The sequence below is a fragment of the Tachyglossus aculeatus genome, chromosome 4 (assembly GCF_015852505.1).
Source record: "Tachyglossus aculeatus isolate mTacAcu1 chromosome 4, mTacAcu1.pri, whole genome shotgun sequence".
NCBI lineage: Eukaryota > Metazoa > Chordata > Mammalia > Monotremata > Tachyglossidae > Tachyglossus > Tachyglossus aculeatus.
The window spans coordinates 95,999,392-96,019,194 of NC_052069.1; the positions used below are offsets into that span (position 1 = coordinate 95,999,392).

The 19,803-nt window shown below is 50.0% G+C and overlaps 1 protein-coding gene across 1 annotated transcript in view; it reads right to left on the minus strand.

Annotated features, from left to right (window-relative positions):
- CPNE3 (copine 3) overlaps positions 1-11,014 on the minus strand; it is a 63,011-nt gene extending 51,997 nt beyond the window's left edge. The window contains exon 1 of the mRNA XM_038745250.1: positions 10,898-11,014. The gene's annotated coding sequence lies outside the window, so the exon portion shown is untranslated. The remainder of the gene's footprint in view (positions 1-10,897) is intronic.
- Between the last annotated feature and the right edge of the window lie 8,789 nt (positions 11,015-19,803).

Sequence of the window (19,803 nt, forward strand, 5' to 3'; positions counted from 1 at the left end):
GGACAGGGGCTGTGTCCATTCTGGTAAACTTATCTCTAAGCCAGAGCTTAGAACAGTGTTTGACACATAATAAGCTGTAACAAATACCACAAAAAAACAAACAAAAAACCCCCTGAGAAGTCAGGGAAGTCTTGACATTGGCCAGGAAGCTGGCTTTTGCTTTGTTTCTGGTGCACCCAAAGTGTCCTTGCAATATCTGTCTTAAAATATGGTGTGGTGACATGCCACACATACAAGGGTAAAAGGTTTGAGAATTAACCAAATCCTTCAGATAATCATATGTTATGAGAAATAGGCAAAATGCTATACTGAAAACTTGTTTAACAGGTTACTCTTCACATGGGACCTAATGCTGCAAATATGAAGGAAGCCTCCAATGAGGTGTTAGGTAGTAATATTCAAAGGAAACATGTGAGCCCACTGTTGGGGAGGGACCGTCTCTATATATTGCCAACTTGTACTTCCCAAGCGCTTAGTACAGTGCTCTGCACACAGTAAGCGCTTAATAAATACGATTGATTGATTGATCCTCTGAGCTCAAAATTATAAGATTCCCAGAGGTGAGACTTCAGCTCCAAAATGGGAACCCTGGAAAATCTCTACCTTCTTTTCTCTCATCTTCCACTCAGTTTTCATAAATTTCCCTCCTTCCTTGTTAAAATTCACTCCTTCCATCTGCCTGTCTGAACCACAGATGAACAGGTAGTCTTCACGCAATTTTCAAAAGCCAGGCCTTTTGTAGCTTCATTAGTAGACAAGCATGAAACAAACTATTAAAGTCAGCTATTGACTTCACCACAGAGAAAGAAGTTTTCCAGTCAGAACATGTTCTTTTTAACATGCCAGAACGTGTCCAAGGGATGCACATGCTTCACCTAATTCTCTCTCAAACCCAACACTCCCCTGACAAAAACGATGAGACAAATTTCACATTCCACAAACAAGAGTCCTTGGCCCAAGTTCTCCAGTATCAAGTTAGGTGAGCTACGATAATCAAGTTGCTTCCAGAGAAATATTTACTATTTATCCCTCTAACTGTACACTCGTTATAACAAAGAGCATGTCTACCAACTCTGCTATACTGTACTATTCCAAGTACTAAGTACAGTGCTCAGTACACTGTATGCACTCAATAAATAAAACTGATTTATCTCATAATCTTTATTTTATTCCGCCATTAGTACCTATTTTGGCGGATTGTAGTCTCAGCATCTTTAATTTAATCCTCCCTCTCTGGACTCTAAACTCCTTGTGGGGAGGGAACATGTCTAGCATATCTATTACACTGTACTCTCCCAAGTACTTAGTACAGTGAACTACACACAGTAAGCCTTGATTGATTTAATTTCTAGAATACCCTTGATCTCAACTCACCTACAAAAGCTTTATTGTCCTACCTTTAAGGAGTATTATAACTCTTTACCCACTGTTTACACAGCACCTTCCTTCAGCAGATCAAAGTACTCATCTCACCAATTTTACAATGTACCCCAAGCTACAAATAAATAGCAATTACTCATTTAGTTCCTATTGGACTGAAGTCCCTTATGCAAAGCCCCCTCACTGGCCAGCAGTGACTCTCCAGATAATTCATTATCAGTCCTTTAGAAGGAGTGTGGTATAGTGGTTTAGTGGAAAGAGCACGGGCTTGACAGTCAGAGGACGTGGGTTCTAATCCCATCACCGCCACTTCATCATCATCAATCGTATTTATTGAGCGCTTACTGTGTGCAGAGCACTGTACTAAGCGCTTGAGAAGTACAAGTTGGCAACATATAGAGACAGTCCCTACCCAACAGTGGGCTCACAGTCTAAAAGGCCACTTGTCTGCTGTGTGAACTTGGTCAAACCACTTAACTTCTCTGTGCCTCAGTTACCCCATTTGAAAAATGGGGATTAAGACTGTGACCCCCTACGTGGGTCAACCTGATTTCCTTGTATCTCTCCCAGTGCTCAGAACAGAGTTTGGCACATAGTAAGCATTTAACAAATATAATAATAATAATAATTATTATTATTATTTAGATTTTAAACACTTGGGGACAGAGCCTGCACCTTTGTGGTACCGGATCTCTGAAGCGCCTTGAACAATGTCAGGGTTCAAATGCACCTGAAAACATTGCCCACCTTTCCTGATTCTAAAGAATCTTTGTTTAGCTACTCTTTAGAAATCCTAAGACATTTCGCTTGTCTTCAGTTTGCGCATACCTCCCTCCAAATTTTCATGATCGAAAGTAGGCTATCACCCTAAAAACTCTGCAGCACTTTACATATTGCTTTTTAAGTTGGCTCTAAAAGAAGAGGCCACTAATTGTCAAGTTCCACTAATTGTCAAGTTCCACCTGCCTTCAGCCTGGATGGTGGAAGGTGACTCTGTGAGTCCAATAGCAAAATACTTGCAAGAGGACAGGGGAAAAGGTAGACAGGAAGAAGAGAAGGTGGAGATGACAGGGGTGGTTGCCCACCCAGTCTCTCCTTCTTCCTCCTCTCTGTACCAGCCGTGACCTTCACTGCTACAGCCTCCATGTTCACTCTAGTTGTTCAGGCCCATCTTGGGACTGTGAATGATGGGAACTGCTAAGGTTGCTGGGACTATGTGTTCCCATGCCCACTAGAGACACTCATTCATATGCAGATCTAGAATACCTCTGCTGAGCAGGGATTGTGGCAGAAGAGAATGGTGAAGAATGGTTTCCCAACCCTCTTAACTCCTTCCTCCGTCTAACCCTTTCTCCACTCTCTCTCTGCCCCTGAAAGAACCCTTTCCCTCTCTACCTCTCCCACTGTACAGTAAAAACACTGCAGATAAAGGGCTCTAAGTTATAACGGCTATATTTCTTTACATAACTTCAATCTTTATTTTACTACTGCTTAGCATCTTATATATCAAATTTTACTAATTTTACATACAAAACCATTGTCTTAGCCTGCGAATAAATGCTAAACAAAGCTAGGGCAAAACTTACATTTGCAGTGAGATCAATGACACTGGGGGGTCAGTATACACACACACACACACATATATACAAAATTTGTTAAGCCCTTATTATGCACCAGGCACTGTACTAAGCCCTGGGGTAGATACAAGCTAATCAGGTTGGACACAGTCCCTGTCCCGCATAGGGCTCACAGTCTTAATCCCCATTTTACAGAAGAGGTAACTGAGGCACAGAGAAGTGACATGACTTGCCCTACGACCCACAGCAGACAAGTGGCGGTGTCAGGATTAGAACCCAGATCAATCAATCGATCAATCAATCGTATTTATTAAGCACTTACTGTGCGCAGAGCACTGTACTAAGCGCTTGGGAAGCACAAGTTGGCAACATATAGAGACAGTCCCTACCCAACAGTGGGCTCACAGTCTAGAAGGGGGAGACAGAGAACAAAACCAAACATACTAACAAAATAAAATAAACAGAATAGATATGTACAAGTAAAATAAATAAATAAATAGAGTAATAAATACGTACAAACATATACATATATACAGGTGCTGTGGGGAAGGGAAGGAGGTAAGATGGGGGGATGGAGAGGGGGACGAGGGGGAGAGGAGGGAAGGGGCTCAGTCTGGGAAGGCCTCCTGGAGGGGTGAGCTCTCAGTAGGGCCTTGAAGGGAGGAAGAGAGCTAGCTTGGCGGATGGGCAGAGGGAGGGCATTCCAGGCCCAGGGGATGATGTGGGTCGGGGGTCGATGGCGGGACAGGCGAGAACGAGGTACGGTGAGGAGATTAGCGGCAGAGGAGTGGAGGGTGCGGGCTGGGCTGTAGAAGGAGAGAAGGGAGGTGAGGTAGGAGGGGGCGAGGTGATGAAGAGCCTTGAAGCCTAGGGTAAGGAGTTTCTGCCTGATGCACAGATTGATTGGTAGCCACTGGAGATTTTTGAGGAGGGGAGTAATGTGCCCAGAGCATTTCTGGACAAAGACAATCCAGGCAGCAGCATGAAGTACGGATTGAAGTGGGGAGAGAGACACGAGGATGGGAGATCAGAGAGAAGGCTGATGCAGTAGTCCAGACGGGATAGGATGAGAGCTTGAACGAGCAGGGTAGCGGTTTGGATGGAGAGGAAAGGGCGGATCTTGGCAATGTTGCAGAGCTGAGACCGGCAGGTTTTGGTGACGGCTTGGATGTGAGGGGTGAATGAGAGAGCGGAGTCGAGGATGACACCAAGGTTGCGGTCTTGTGAGACGGGAATGATGGTAGTGCCGTCAACAAAGATGGGAAAGTCAGGGAGAGGGCAGGGTTTGGGAGGGAAGACAAGGAGTTCAGTCTTGCTCTATCCACTAGGCCACACTGCTTCTCAATCTGTATATACATATCTATGTATATCTACAGACAAAATTCAATGTTAGTAACATCACCTTTGAACAGAAAACCCTCATTTCTAATGGAAACCCAGCAGTATCCCAAACCCTAGGTAAAGAAAATGTAACCACCACAAAAGGCTAGTTTTGTTCACCTGAAGTTTACGCAGAGTTTTACCTGCTTCCAGGAACTTGGGAACTTTCCCCCAGGCTCCTCCTACCTATCTCCACCCCCTAAACCACCATCACACCTTGAGTAACAGGTGATTTCAAAATGCTTGTGCTGGCATGAGCACAATCGGCATTTTTCTCCTTTTGAGGAAGGAAAAACAGGATTAATACTGGGGAGGCAGCATGGGCTAGTGAAAAGAGCATGAACCTGGAAGTCAGGGGACCCAGGTTCTGCTCTGGCTGAGCCTCTGACTTGCTTTGCTGTGTGACTTTAGGCAAGTCATTTAAACTTTTTCAATTCCTCACCACCGGCTCTGCAGCAGTCAATCAGCTCTCTCCCCCTTACTTATCTTCACTCCCTGCACACATGGCTCCTCTACTGCCAACCATTAACCCCTAGTTAACACTCGCCCCTCCTGCCTGGAACCGACTCCCCCTACATAGCTGACCGGCCAGCACTCTCCCTATCTTCAAAGCCCTACTAAACCACACCTCCTCCAAGAGGCCTTCCCTGACTCAGCTCTCATTCCCCCACTCTAGGCTCCCTCCTTACTGCCTCAGCAATGCACTTAGCCTCACCTCCTAACCACTCAGTTGCTCACCCCATCCACACAGAACCGATGTACACATCCTGTAAATCAATCGCATTTATTGAGCACTTACTGTGTGCAGAGCACTGTACTAAGCACTTGGGAAGTACAAGTTGGCAACATATTGAGACAGTCCCTACCCAACAGTGGGCTCACAGTCTAGAAGGGGGAGACAGAGAACAAAACCAAACATATTAACAAAATAAAATAAATAGAATAGATATGTACAAGTAAAATAGAGTGATAAATATGTACAAACATATATACATATATACAGGTGTTGAGGGGAAGGGAAGGAGGTAAGATGGGAGGATGGAGAGGGGGACGAGGGGGAGAGGAAGGAGGGGGCTCAGTCTGGGAAGGCCTCCTGGAGGAGGTGAGCTCTTAGTAGGGCCTTGAAGGGAGGAAGAGAGCTAGCTTGGTGGATGTTGGGAGGGAGGGCATTCCAGGCCAGGGGGATGACGTGGGCCATGATTTTAATATCTGTCTCTCCCGCTATACTGTAAGCAGAGATTATACTGTACTCTTCCTCACTATCAGAATGGATTTTAAATACCTTTCAAAGCCACCTCTTGGAATGTGAGCCCCATATGTCCGATCTACATATCTTGTACCTCCCCCAGGGCTTACATAGTGTTTAGTGTATTGCAAGCACCTAATAAATGCCAGTGTTATTATGAATCTGTTAACTGCAGTAACTGGTTTGTACTGGAGTGCCTACTGAATTTTATTACCAATTTCATAAGACTAAGTCCCCAAAAGTACTTTGAGAAAATATATTAAACTGTGGACAGCCATAGAACCCTAAAATCCTTTGTCGATACAATTGCTATATTTGCATTTCTACCATGGTATTCTCCATTTCCTTAATTGGATTAATAAAATCCATTAATTCATTTTAAAAATGCATATTCCCCCAACTCATCTTTACCTGAGCTGCTCTCAAGTGGCCAAGCAGACTGATTTGAATTTCTCTCTCTTTCCCCTTCTGGTGTGCTTAGGGGAAGTTGCAAGTAATCAATCCATCAATTGTATTTATTGAGCACTTTCTGCACGCGGAGCATTGTACTAGATTGTAAGAGCACTGTGAGCAGGGAATATGGTTATTGCTACATTATACTCTCCCAAGTGTGTACTACTATGTTCCGCACACAGTAAGAGCTCAATAAATACAACTGACTGAGTGACAGCAGCAGGAAGGAAAGGGAGGCTGAACATTCTGCTCCTGGCAAACAGAGTCACTACAGGACAAACTTCAAAAATGTGGTATTTATTGAGCACTCACGTGGCACAATGCACTGCACTAGGAACAAAACAACAAAATAACAACAAAATAAGGAAGAGCCACATTGCCTGCCCAGAAGGAGCTTACACTACAAAGAAGGAAACGGGCAGGCAGCGGCCTGGACCAGAGGGAAGGATGGATCAAACAATGGTAACGAGTCTCTCAGAGATTGACAGTTTGGCTCCATTCCATTCATTCAACCATATTTATTGAGCACTTACTGTTTGCAGAGCACTGTACTAAGTGCTTGGGAGGCATTTCAGGCTGCAAGGGGTGAAATAGGATAGAGTACGGGCCTGGAGTCAGGTCGTGGGTTCTAATCCCAACTCCTCCATTTGTCTGCTGGGTGGCCTTGGGCAAGTCATTTTATTTCTCTGTGCCTCAGTTACCCCATCTGTAAAATGGGGACTGAGACCATGAGCCCTACACGGGACAGGGACTGTGATCAACCCGGTTTGCTTGTATCCACCCCAGTGCTTAGTAGAGTATATGGAAAATAGCAAGTGCTTAAATACCACAATTATTACTATCAGCTTTGGCTGCTGGCTCTGCCCTGCCCTCAACACTAACTCTGCCGCCTCAGTGGCAGTCCCCATATGATTGGCATATGCGTCTTTTAGACTCCCATACTGAGAGACTAAGAGTAAGATGACTATTAGATGGGGCTGGAGTTAGGGGATTCTAACCTGGTAATCAAGTTAGGCTTTCTGGAAATGTTCTGGGGTTGATCATTTTTTTGAGCGCTTAATGTGTGCAGAGCACTGTACGAAGCGCTTGCCCCATTCAGATGTTTGTGGCAGTGCCACAGGATCCTTTAGTGGGGGTCTCTGGGCACCCTCAGCGGGGAGTTTTAGTGCACTACAATGCTACCATGAGAGAACAGTGACAATAACAATGATGATAATTCTGGAAATCTGTTAAGCATTTAATATGCACCAAACGCTGTACTAAGCACTGGGGTAGGTACAGGTTATCAATCCATCAATGGTATTGAGTGAGCGCTTACTGTGTTTGGAGCAGTGTACTAAGCACTTGGGAGAGTACGATACAACACAGCGGGTAGACAGTTATGAGGATCACTTGAAGATGTGCAGATGGGGGCCGACACTGAGGGGGCGGAGGTAATAATAACAATGATAATAATAGTTAATAGTGGTATTTGTTAATTGGTTACTATGTGCCAGGCACAAGACTGTGCGCCCCAGGTGGAACAGGGACTGGGTCCAACTTGATTACCTTGTATCTACCCCAGCACCTAGTACAGTGCTTGGCTCATATTAAGCGCTTAACAAGTACCATCATTATGATGATGATGACTATTAAGCGCTGCTTAGTTCAAAGAGCCTGGGCTTGGGAGTCAGAGGTCATGGGTTCTAATTCGGACAGACTTGTCAGCTGTGTGACTTTGGGCAAGTCATTAACTTCTCTGCGCCTCAGTTCCCTCATCTGTAAAATGGGGATTAAGACTGTGATTCCTATGTGGGACAACCTGATTACCTTGTATCCACACCAGAATTTAGAACAGTGCTTGGCACATAGTAAGCACTTAAATACCATTATTATTACTACTATTATTATTCAAACAGATGGGCTTGGATGCGGTCCCTGTCCCACGTGGAGCTCACGGTCTCAGTCCCCATTTTCCAGATGAAGTGACTGAGGCCCAGAGAAATGAAGGGACTTGTCCAAGATCACACAGCAGACAGGTGATGGAGCTGGGATTGGGGAGGGGAGGGGCAACAGCAATTAAATCTCTTTCATTCATTCATTTAATCGTATCCTGACAGTGGAAAGAGCCTGGGCTTGGGAGTCAGAGGTCATGGGTTCTAATCCTTGCTCTGCCGCTTGTCGGCTGTGTGACTTTGGGCAAGTCACTTGACTTCTCTGTGCCTCAGTTCTCTCACCTGTAAATTGGGGATTAAGACTGTGAGCCCTACTTGGGACAACCTGATTACCTTGTATCTACTCCAGCGCTTAAAACAGTGCTTGGCACATAGTAAGCACTTAACGAATACCAACATTATTATTATTATGTGGGACAACCTGATCACCTTGTATTCCCCCAGCGCTTAGAACAGTGCTTTGCACATAGTAAGCGATTAACAAATACCATTATTCATTCATTCAATCATAATTATTGAGCACTTGCTGTGTGCAGAGCACTGGACTAAGTGCTTGGGAAGTACAAGGAATGGGGCTCAGTGGAAAAGAGCACGGGCTTTGTAGTCAGAGGTCATGGGTTCAAATTCCGCTCCGCCAACTCTCAGCTGTGTGACTTTAGGCAGGTCACTTAACTTCTCTGTGCCTCAGTGACCTCATCTGTAAAATGGGGATTAAAACTGTGAGCCCCCCGTGGGACAACCTGCTCACCTTGTAACCTCCCCAACGCTTAGAACAGTGCTTTGCACACAGTAAACGCTTAACAAATACCATCATTATTATTATTACAAGTCAGCAACATATAGATATGGTCCCTCCCCAACAACGGGCTCACAATTATTATTATTATTACTGTGTGCAGAGCACTGTGATAAGCGCTTGGGGAGAGTGGCTCAGTGGAAAGAGCCAGGCTTCTGAGTCAGAGGTCATGGGTTCTAATCCCGGCTCTGCCACTTGTCTGCTGTGTGACCTTGGGCAAGTCACTTCACTTCTCTGTGCCTCAGTTCCCTCATCTGGAAAATGGGGATGAAGACTGTGAGCCCCACGTGGGCCAACCTGATTACCCTGTATCTCCCCCAGCGCTACGGACAGGGCTTGGCACATAGTAAGCGCTCAACAAATACCACTATTATTATTATTATTATGATTACTATAACTCGGCGATGAAGAGCGAGGCCAAACCCAGCAGGCTCCCTTGCAGCCTGGGATGGAGCCCCAGTGGTGGGCAGCTGGGCGCAGCTTACCACAGTGCCCTGCACACAGTAATAATAATAATAATTGTGAGCCCGTTGTTGGGGAGGGACTGTATCTATATGTTGCCGACTTGTAATAATAATGATGGTATTTGTTAAGCATTTACTGTGTGCAAAGCACTGTTCTAAGCGCTGGGGAGGTTACAAGGTGATCAGGTTGTCCCACGGGGGGCTCACATCCCCATCCCCATTTTACAGCAGCCCGCAGGGCCACTGGGCGGCAGGGTAGCACAGGCCGGGAGAGGGGCAAGGGCTGGGGGCGCAGACCGATCTTGTACATATCTATTCTATTTATTTTATTTTATTGATATGTTTGGTTTTGTTCTCTGTCTCCCCCTTCTAGACCGTGAGCCCACTGTTGGGTAGGGACTGTCTCTATATGTTGCCAACTTGTACTTCCCAAGTGTTTAGTACAGTGCTCTGCACACAGTAAGCACTCAATAAATACGATTGATTGAAGGATGGGGGGGGGGGGGCACAGACCGATCTTGTACATATCTATTCTATTTATTTTATTTTGTTGATATGTTTGGTTTTGTACTCTGTCTCCCCCTTCTAGACTGTGAGCCCACTGTTGGGTAGGGACGGTCTCTATATGTTGCCAACTTGTACTTCCCAAGCGCTTAGTCCAGTGCTCTGCACACAGTAAGCGCTCAATAAATACGATTGATTGAAGGGCTGGGGGGCGCAGACCGATCTTGTACGTATCTATTCTATTCATTTTATTTATTTTATTTTGTTGATATGTTTGGTTTTGTTCTCTGTCTCCCCCTTCTAGACTGTGAGCCCACTGTTGGGTAGGGACTGTCTCTATAGGTTGCCAACTTTTACTTCCCAAGCGCTTAGTAAAATCTCCAATGGCTACCAATCCATCTGCGCATCAGGCAGAAACTCCTCACCCCCGGCTTCAAGGCTGTCCATCACCTCGCCCCCTCTTGCCTCACCTCCCTTCTCTCCTTCTCCAGCCCAGCCCGCACCCTCCGCTCCTCTGCCTCTAATCTCCTCACTGTACACCGTTCTCGCCTGTCCCGCCATCGACCCCCGGCCCACGTCACCCCCCGGGCCTGGAATACCCTCCATCCGCACATCCGCCAAGCTAGCTCTCTTCCTCCCTTCAAGGCCCTACTGAGAGCTCACCTCCTCCAGAAGGCCTTCCCAGACTGAGCCCCTTCCTTTCTCTCCCCCTCATCCCCCCCATTTTACCTCCTTCCCTTCCCCACAGCACCTGTATATATGTATATATGTTTGTACATATTCATTACTCTATTTATTTTACTTGTACATATCTATTCTATTTATTTTATTTTGTTAGTATGTTTGGTTTTGTTCTCCGTCTCCCCCTTTTAGACTGTGAGCCCACTGTTGGGTAGGGACTGTCTCTACGTGTTGCCAATTTGTACTTCCCAAGCGCTTAGTACAGTGCTCTGCACACAGTAAGAGCTCAATAAATACGACTGATTGATTGATTAGTACAGCGCTCTGCACACAGTAAGCGCTCAATAAATACGACTGATTGATTGATCGGTCCCTGTCTTGGCTTCCCTCCCTCCCGCCCCCCCTCCGCCAGGGAGCGGGGCGGGCCCCGGGACGGGCCCCCGGGCCTCCCAACCCCAGCGGCTGCGGGGCCCCGCACTCACCTCCCGGGGCCTCGGGGTGGCCCCGATCCGGACCGCCCCAGCCCCAGCCTCAGCCCGAGGGCAACGGGAAGCCTCCGGAGCCGGACGGGGAGGGGGAGCGGAAGGCGGACGCAGCGGGAGGCAGCGTCCAGTTCCCGGACCCACAAGGAACCGCAGACCGGACCCCGGGCCCCCGCTCTGCGCTCCGCCCTCGAGCCCCGCCCCCTGGCCCCCTCCCGCTCAGCGCTCCGGCCCCTCCCCTCGCCCCCTTCCGTTTAGCGCTCCGCCCCCCGGCCCCCCCCGCTCAGCGCTCCATCCCCTCCCCTCGCCCCCCCGCTCCGCGCTCCGCCCTCGAGCCCCGCCCCCTCGCCCCCCGCTCAGCGCTCCGGGCCCTCCGCTCGGCCCCTTCCGCTTAGCGCTCCGCCCCTCGGCCCCCCCCCGCTCAACGCTCCGGCCCCTCCCCTCGCCCCCCTTCCGTTTAGCGCTCCGCCCCCCTGCCCCGCGGCTCAGGGCTCCATCCCCTCCCCTCGTCCCCCCGCTCTGCGCTCCGCCCTCGAGCCCCGCCCCCTGGCCCCCTCCCGCTCAGCGCTCCGGCCCCTCCCCTCGCCCCCTTCCGTTTAGCGCTCCGCCCCCCGGCCCCCCCGCTCAGCGCTCCATCCCCTCCCCTCGCCCCCCCCGCTCCGCGCTCCGCCCTCGAGCCCCGCCCCCTCGCCCCCCGCTCAGCGCTCCGGGCCCTCCGCTCGGCCCCTTCCGCTTAGCGCTCCGCCCCTCGGCCCCCCCCGCTCCGCGCTCCGGCCCCTCCCCTCGCCCCCCTTCCGTTTAGCGCTCCGCCCCCCGGCCCCGCGGCTCAGGGCTCCATCCCCTCCCCTCGTCCCCCCGCTCTGCGCTCCGCCCTCGAGCCCCGCCCCCTGGCCCCCTCCCGCTCAGCGCTCCGGCCCCTCCCCTCGCGCCCTTCGGTTTAGCGCTCCGCCCCCCGGCCCCCCCGCTCAGCGCTCCATCCCCTCCCCTCGCCCCCCCCGCTCCGCGCTCCGCCCTCGAGCCCCGCCCCCTTGCCCCCCGCTCAGCGCTCCGGGCCCTCCGCTCGGCCCCCCCCGCTCAACGCTCCGGCCCCTCCCCTCGCCCCCCTTCCGTTTAGCGCTCCGCCCCCCGGCCCCCCGCTCAGCGCTCCATCCCCTCCCCTCGCCCCCCCGCTCCGCGCTCCGCCCTCGAGCCCCGTCCCCCGGTCCCCCCCGCTCAGCGCTCCGGCCCCTCCCCTCGCCCCCTTCCGTTTAGCGCTCCGCCCCCCGGCCCCCCCGCTCAGCGCTCCATCCCTTCCCCTCGCCCCCTCCGCTCTGCGCTCCGCCCTCGAGCCCCGCCCCCTGGCCCCCTCCCGCTCAGCGCTCCGGCCCCTCCCCTCGCCCCCTTCCGTTTAGCGCTCCGCCCCCCGGCCCCCCGCTCAGCGCTCCATCCCCTCCCCTCGCCCCCCCGCTCCGCGCTCCGCCCTCGAGCCCCGCCCCCTGGCCCCCCGCTCAGCGCTCCGGGCCCTCCGCTCGGCCCCTTCCGCTTAGCGCTCCGCCCCTCGGCCCCCCCCCGCTCAACGCTCCGGCCCCTCCCCTCGCCCCCCTTCCGTTTAGCGCTCCGCCCCCCGGCCCCGCGGCTCAGGGCTCCATCCCCTCCCCTCGTCCCCCCGCTCTGCGCTCCGCCCTCGAGCCCCGCCCCCTGGCCCCCTCCCGCTCAGCGCTCCGGCCCCTCCCCTCGCGCCCTTCGGTTTAGCGCTCCGCCCCCCGGCCCCCCGCTCAGCGCTCCATCCCCTCCCCTCGCCCCCCCCGCTCCGCGCTCCGCCCTCGAGCCCCGCCCCCTTGCCCCCCCGCTCAGCGCTCCGGGCCCTCCGCTCGGCCCCCCCCCGCTCAACGCTCCGGCCCCTCCCCTCGCCCCCCTTCCGTTTAGCGCTCCGCCCCCCCGCCCCGCGGCTCAGGGCTCCATCCCCTCCCCTCGTCCCCCCGCTCTGCGCTCCGCCCTCGAGCCCCGTCCCCCGATCCCCCCGCTCAGCGCTCCGGCCCCTCCCCTCGCCCCCTTCCGTTTAGCGCTCCGCCCCCCGGCCCCCCCGCTCAGCGCTCCATCCCCTCGCCTCGCCCCCCCGCTCCGCGCTCCGCCCTCGAGCCCCGCCCCCTGGCCCCCCGCTCAGCGCTCCGGGCCCTCCGCTCGCCCCCTTTCGCTTAGCGCTCCTCCCCCCGGCCCCTCCCGCTCAGCGCTCCGGCCCCTCCCCTCGCCCCTTCCGCTTAGCGCTCCGCCCCCTCATCAATCAATCATTCAATCAATCGTATTTATTGAGCGCTTACTGTGTGCAGAGCACTGTACTAAGCGCTTGGGAAGTACAAGTTGGCAACATATAGAGACAGTCCCTTCCCAACAGTGGGCTGACAGTCTAAAAGACTCCCCCGTTCAGCGCTCCGGCCCCTTCCCCCGCCCCTTTCCGCTTAGCGCTCGCCGCCCGACCCCCCCGCTCAGCGCTCCATCCCCTCCCCTCGCGCGCCCCCCCCCCCCGCTCTGAGCCCCGCCCTCGAGCTCCAGCCCCTTGCCCCCGCTCAGCGCTCCGCCCTCGAGCCCCACTCCCCTACCCCCTACCTCCGCTCAGCGCTCCGGCCCCTACCCTGGCCCCCAGGTCAGGGCTCCGCCCCTCACCCCCTTCCGCTTATCATCATCAATCGTATTTATTGAGTGCTTACTATGTGCAGAGCACTGTACTAAGCGCTTGAGAAGTACAAATTGGCAACATATCATCATCAATCGTATTGAGCGCTTACTATGTGCAGAGCACTGTACTAAGCGCTTGGGAAGTACAAATTGGCAACATATAGAGACAGTCCCTACTCAACAGTGGGCTCACAGTCTAAAAGGGGGAGACAGAGAACAAAACCAAACTCCGGCCCCCTCACCCCCCGCTCAGCTATCCGGCCCCACACAGTAAGCGCCCGATTTCTACCATTCATTCATTAGCCGAGAGGAAGGGGCCAATTCCCCTTGATTATCATCATCAGTAATAATGATGGCATTTGTTAAAGCGCTTACTATGTGCTGTTCTAAGCGCTGTGGGGGGGATTCAAGGTGATTAGGTTGCCCCACGTGGGGTTCACAGTCTTCATCCCCATTTTATAATAATAATATTTGTTAAGCGCTTACTATGTGCAAAGCACTGTTCTAAGCGCTGGGGGGATACATGGTGATCAGGTTGTCCCACGTGGGGCTCACAATCTTAATTCCCATTTTACAGATGAGGTAGCTGAGGCCCAGAGAAGTTAAGTGACTTGCCCAAAGTCACACAGCTGACAATTGGCAGAGTGGGGATTTGAACCCATGACCTCTGACTCCAAAGCCCAGGCTTTTTCCACTGAGCCATGCTGCTATTATTATTTTACAGATGAGGTAAATGAGGCATAGAGAAGTTAAGTGACTTGCCCAAAGTCACACAGTTGACAAGTGGTGGAGTCGGGATTAGAACCCATGACCTCTGACTCCCAAGCCCTGGCTCTTTTCACTGAGCCATGCTGCTTCTCCTAAGGAAAACAAGCCTTCGAGGCATTTTTGTAGATTTAAATCCCTAAAATCTCCCCTGCTTCTCCCCAGTGCTTCCCTCCTCCTGCCCTGTGTTCCACTCTTTCATCTTTCCCAACCCTAGAATAATAATAATAATAATAATGGTATTTGTTAAGTGTTTACTATGTGTCAAGCACTGTACTAAGCCCTGGGGTAGATAGGAGATAATCAGGTCCCACATGAGGCTCACAGCCTAATTAGGAGGGAGAACTGATATTGAATCCCTATTTTGCAGGCAAGGGAACTGAGTCACAGACAAGTTGTGACTTGCCCAAGCACACAAGTGGCAGAGCAGGGATTAGAACCCAGGTCCTCTGACTTCCAGGTGCATGTTCTTTTCAGTAAGCCACACTGCTTCTCTGTGCCTCAATTGATTGATTAATTGATTGACTGAAAGGCTTGGGCAATGTAGGATAAATCTCTTAATTGAAATCACTGGCAGTGCCAGAAAAAAAAATTGGGTGGGGGAGAAGTGAATACAAGAAACAAGGGGCATCTCTAGCTTTGTCCCACTTAAGATTTTTGAAAGCGAAGTAACCAGTGTCACTCTCAGCCTTATGAAGTCAGTCACTGATTTTTCTTTTAAATAACCACAGCACCCGGGAAAGGGTGGGAGAAGAAGCTGGGGGTTCATTCTTCCTTCCACCCTAATAATATAATAATGTTGGAATTTATTAAGTGCTTACTATGTGCCAAGCACTGTTCTAAGCATTAGGGCAGATACAAGGTAATCAGCTTGTCGTACGTGGGGCTCACAGTCTTCATCCCCATTTTACAGATGAGGGAACTGAGGCCCAGAGAAGTTAAGTGACTTGCCCAAGGTCACACAGCTGACAAGTGGCGGAGCCGGGATTAGAACCCACGACCTCGGGTTCCCCAGCCCATGCTCTTTCCACTGAGCCACGCTGTTTCTTTACCTAACAGTCCTTCTGGCTCAGCCCTTGGTCTCACTATAGGGTGGGCCTCAGTGGTCCAGAATGCCCACATTCTCCCTCTGGTCTAGAACTAATATCTGACAGACCACGACTCTCACCACCTTCAAAATCCTCCTAAAATCTTATCTCCTTTAAGAGGCCTTTCCTGACTAAACGCTCATTCCCTAAGCCCTCCATTCTCTGGTTGGATACAGTCCCTGTCCCACATAGGGTTCACAGTCTTAATCCCCATTTTACAGATGAGGTAACAGGCCCAGAGAAGTTAAATAACTTGCTCGAGGTCACACAGCAGATATGTGGCAGAGCAGGGATTAGAACCCATGACCTTCTGACTTCCAGACCTATGCTTTATCCACTAAGCCATGAATTTTGTTATTTATTCCTCCCCTAGCCCAGCACTTCTGTGCATGCTCAGCTGTAAATTATTTTAATGTTCATCTCCTCTTTTAGTCTTTTCGTAAACTGTTAATTGCCCTAATAGCCCACCCCTCACCGTTGTTGCTTCCAAAAGTAAGCACTCACACATCACTGACCGATTCTTCTTCAATCATACTGAGTGCTTACTGTGTGCAAAGTACTGTACTAAGTAATAATAATAATGATGATGGTATTTGTTAAGTGCTTACTATGTGCAAAGCACTGTTTTAAGCGCTGGGGAGGTTACAAGGTGATCAGGTTGTCCCACGGGGGGCTCACAGTTTTAATCCCCATTTTACAGATGAGGTAACTGAGGCACAGAGAAGTTAAGTGACTTGCCCAAAGTCACACAGCTGACAGTTGGCGGAGTCGGGATATGAACCCGTGACCTCTGACTCCAAAGCCCGTGCTCTTTCCACTGAGCCACACTGCTTCTTATTGTACTTGGGAGAGTACAATATAACAACAGAAACATTCCTGCCTACAATGAGCTCACAGTCTAGAGGGGGAGATGGACATTAATATAAATAAATAGCTAAATAAATAGATAAATGACAAATATATACATATGTGCCTTGGGGATGGGAGGGAGGATGAATGAAGGAGCAAGTACGAGTGGTGCAGAAGGGAGTGAGGGGAAAGGAGGGCTTAGGGACCGCTTCTTGAAGGAGATTGATTATAAACTCCTTGTGGGCAGGAAACGTATCTACCAACTCTGTTATATTGTACCATAATTATTATTATTACTCTCCCAAGCGCTTACTACAGTGCTCCGCGCACAGTAAGCGGTCAGTGAACACGATTGATTAAGGGCTCCCATTCCCCCTACCTAGAGCTTGCTGCACCGTAGACTCCTAGGAAAATAGCGTCCCCTGCTGGTCATTTCCAGCCGAATGCAATTATTACTAAGCCTATTTATTGAGCGTTTACTGTGTGCAAAGCACTGTACTAAGCGCTTGAATGCAACTCTGACAACGGTGAAATACCATCCCTGGGCCTGCAGTGGACTCCATTTGAAGGGCAGGGCCAATCGAGCACTGAGGATGAAGCAGCATGGCTCAGTGGAAAGAGCACAGGCTTTAGAGTCAGAGGTCACGGGTTCAAATTCCGGCTCCGCCAATTGTCAGCTGTGTGACTTTGGGCAAGTCACTTAACTTCTCTATGCCTCAGTTACCTCATCTGTAAAACGGGGATTAAGACTGTGAGCCCCATGTGGGACAACCTGATCACCTTGTAACCTCCCCAGTGCTTAGAACAGTGCTTTGCACATAGTAAGTGCTTAATAAATATCATCATTATTATTATTATTATTATGAAGCACCAAAGATATTGGCTTTGTGGTATATATCAGCCCTCTTCACCTTCTGCACTCTATGTATTGTTATATTGTACTCTCCCAATCGCTTAGTACAGTGCTGTGCACAAAGTAAGGGCTCAAACAATACGATTGAATGACTAGATACGATAGTATGACACTCTGTCTTTCACTTGAGTAGCTTTCATTCTATTTGTTCTGATGATTTTGACACCTGTCTACATGTTTTGTTTTGTTGTCTGTTTCCCCCTACTAGACTGTGAGCCCGCTGTTGGGTAGGGATCGTCTCTATGTGTTGCCTACTTGTACTTCCCAAGTGCTTAGTACGTGCTCTGCACACAAGAAGTTCACAGTCTAGAGGAGGAGATGAACATAAAATAAAAGAATCATCCAAAATGACAATCCGCATATATTCATTAAAAAACAAATTGCAGGAAAGGAAGACTAAATGTGTTAGATGGGAATCATTATTATCATCATCATTCTCTGTTTAGTTACTAGTTTGTGCAAATCGTTGTAGATTCATTGGAATACACAGAAGACAAAGAGAATTAGTCAATTCATCAACGGTATTTTTTGAGCGCTTACTATGCACAAAGTGCCGTACAAGTGCTTGGGAGAGCACAATACAACAGAATTAGCAGGCAGGTTTGCTGCACAGAATAAGTTACCACCTAGAAGGACTGACATTAGTATGAATAAGTAATTTATATATAAAGATATGTACATAAGTGCTGTGGGGTTGGGGTGAAGATCAAATGCCCATAGGTCAAAGATCGAAGTACATAATGTAGAAGGGGAAGCTGCGGAAAAGAGTGATTAATCAGAGTAGACCTCTTGGAGATGTGGCCTTAATCATATTTTTAAAATGGAGAGAGTGGTGGTCTGGCATATATGGAGAGGGAGGGATTTCCAGGGTGTAAAATGGGGATTAAGACTGTGAGCCCCATGTGGGACAACCTGATTACCTTGTATCTCCCCCAGTGCTTAGAACAGTGCTTGGCACATATTAAGCACTTAACAAATACCAAAATTATTATTATTAGAGGGAGGCTGTGGGAAAGGAGTTGGTGGTGAGACAGAGAGGACAGGGGTACAGTGAGTAAACTGGTGCTACAGGAGTGGGGTGTGTAGGCTGTTAAGTGAGGTAGGCCGGGGCGAGCCAAGTGCTTTAATGCCGATGGCAAAGAGTTTCTGTTTGGCGCGGAGATGGATGGGCAGCCACTGGAGGATCTTGAGGCAGATGCTGCGTGGCTTAGTGGAAATAGCCCAGGCTTGGGAGTCAGAGGTAGTGGGTTCTAATCCCAGATCTGCCACTTGTCAGCTGTGTAACTTTGGGCAAGTCACTTCACTTCTCTGGGCCTCAGTTCCCTCATCTGTAAAATGGGGATTAGGATTGGAAACCCCACGTGGGACAACCTGATTACCTTGTATCTACCCCAGTGATTAGAACAGTGCTTGGCACATAGTAGGCGCTTGACACTGTGAGCCGCGTTGTTGGGTAGGGACCGTCTCTATATGTTGCCGATTTGTACTTCCCAGGCGCTTAGTCCAGTGCTCTGCACACAGTAATTGCTCAATAAATACGACTGAATGACTATGATTATTAGTGAGGAGCCACGGAGTGGAACAGTGTTGTCTCCAACTTACTTGACCACCGTTCGGGCCTTGCCCCGCCTGCCGTCGTTACGGCGCATGCGCCGGCGGGGCGTCACTTGTTCCCATGGCCACGCCCTGCCATGGCTCCGCCCCCTTTCCTCCCACCCAATGGGCAGTCATTCATTCATTCAGTCGTATTTATTGAGCGCTGATTGGGTGCAGAGCCCTATACTAAGCGCTTGGGAAGTACACGTCGGCAACATATAGTGACTGCCCCTACCCAACAGCGGGATCACAGCCTAGAGGGGGGAGACAGACAACAAGACAAAACATCCAAAACATTCATTCATCCCAGACTGAGCCCCTTCCTTCCTCTCCCCCTCGTCCCCCTCTCCATCCCCCCATCTTACCTCCTTCCCTTCCCCACAGCACCTGTATATATGTATATATGTTTGTACATATTTATTACTCTATTTATTTATTTATTTTACTTGTACATATCTATTCTATTTATTTTATTTTGTTAGTATGTTTGGTTTCGTTCTCTGTCTCCCCTTTTAGACTGTGAGCCCACTGTTGGGTAGGGACTGTCTCTGTATGTTGCCAATTTGTACTTCTCAAGCGCTTAATACAGTACTCTACACATAGTAAGCGCTCAATAAATACGATTGATGATGATGATTCATTCAATCGTATTTATTGAGTGCTTACTGTGTGCAGAGCACTGTACTAAGCGCTTGGGAAATACAAGTCGGCAACATATAGAGATTTATTACTCTATTTTACTTGTAAATATTTACTATTCTATTTATTTTGTCAGTGATTTACTTCTATTTCTATTTATTCTGGTGACTGACCACATGTTTCGTTTTGTTGTCTGTCTCCCCTTCTAGACTGTGAGCCCGTTGTTGGGTAGGGACCGTCTCTTTATGTTGCCAACTTGTACTTCCCAAGCGCTTAGTCCAGTGCTCTGCACACAGTAAGCGCTCAATAAATACGATTGAATGAATGAATGGATATAGAGACGGTCCCTACCCAACAACGGGCTCCCAGTCTAGAAGGGGGAGACAGACAGCAAAACAAAACAT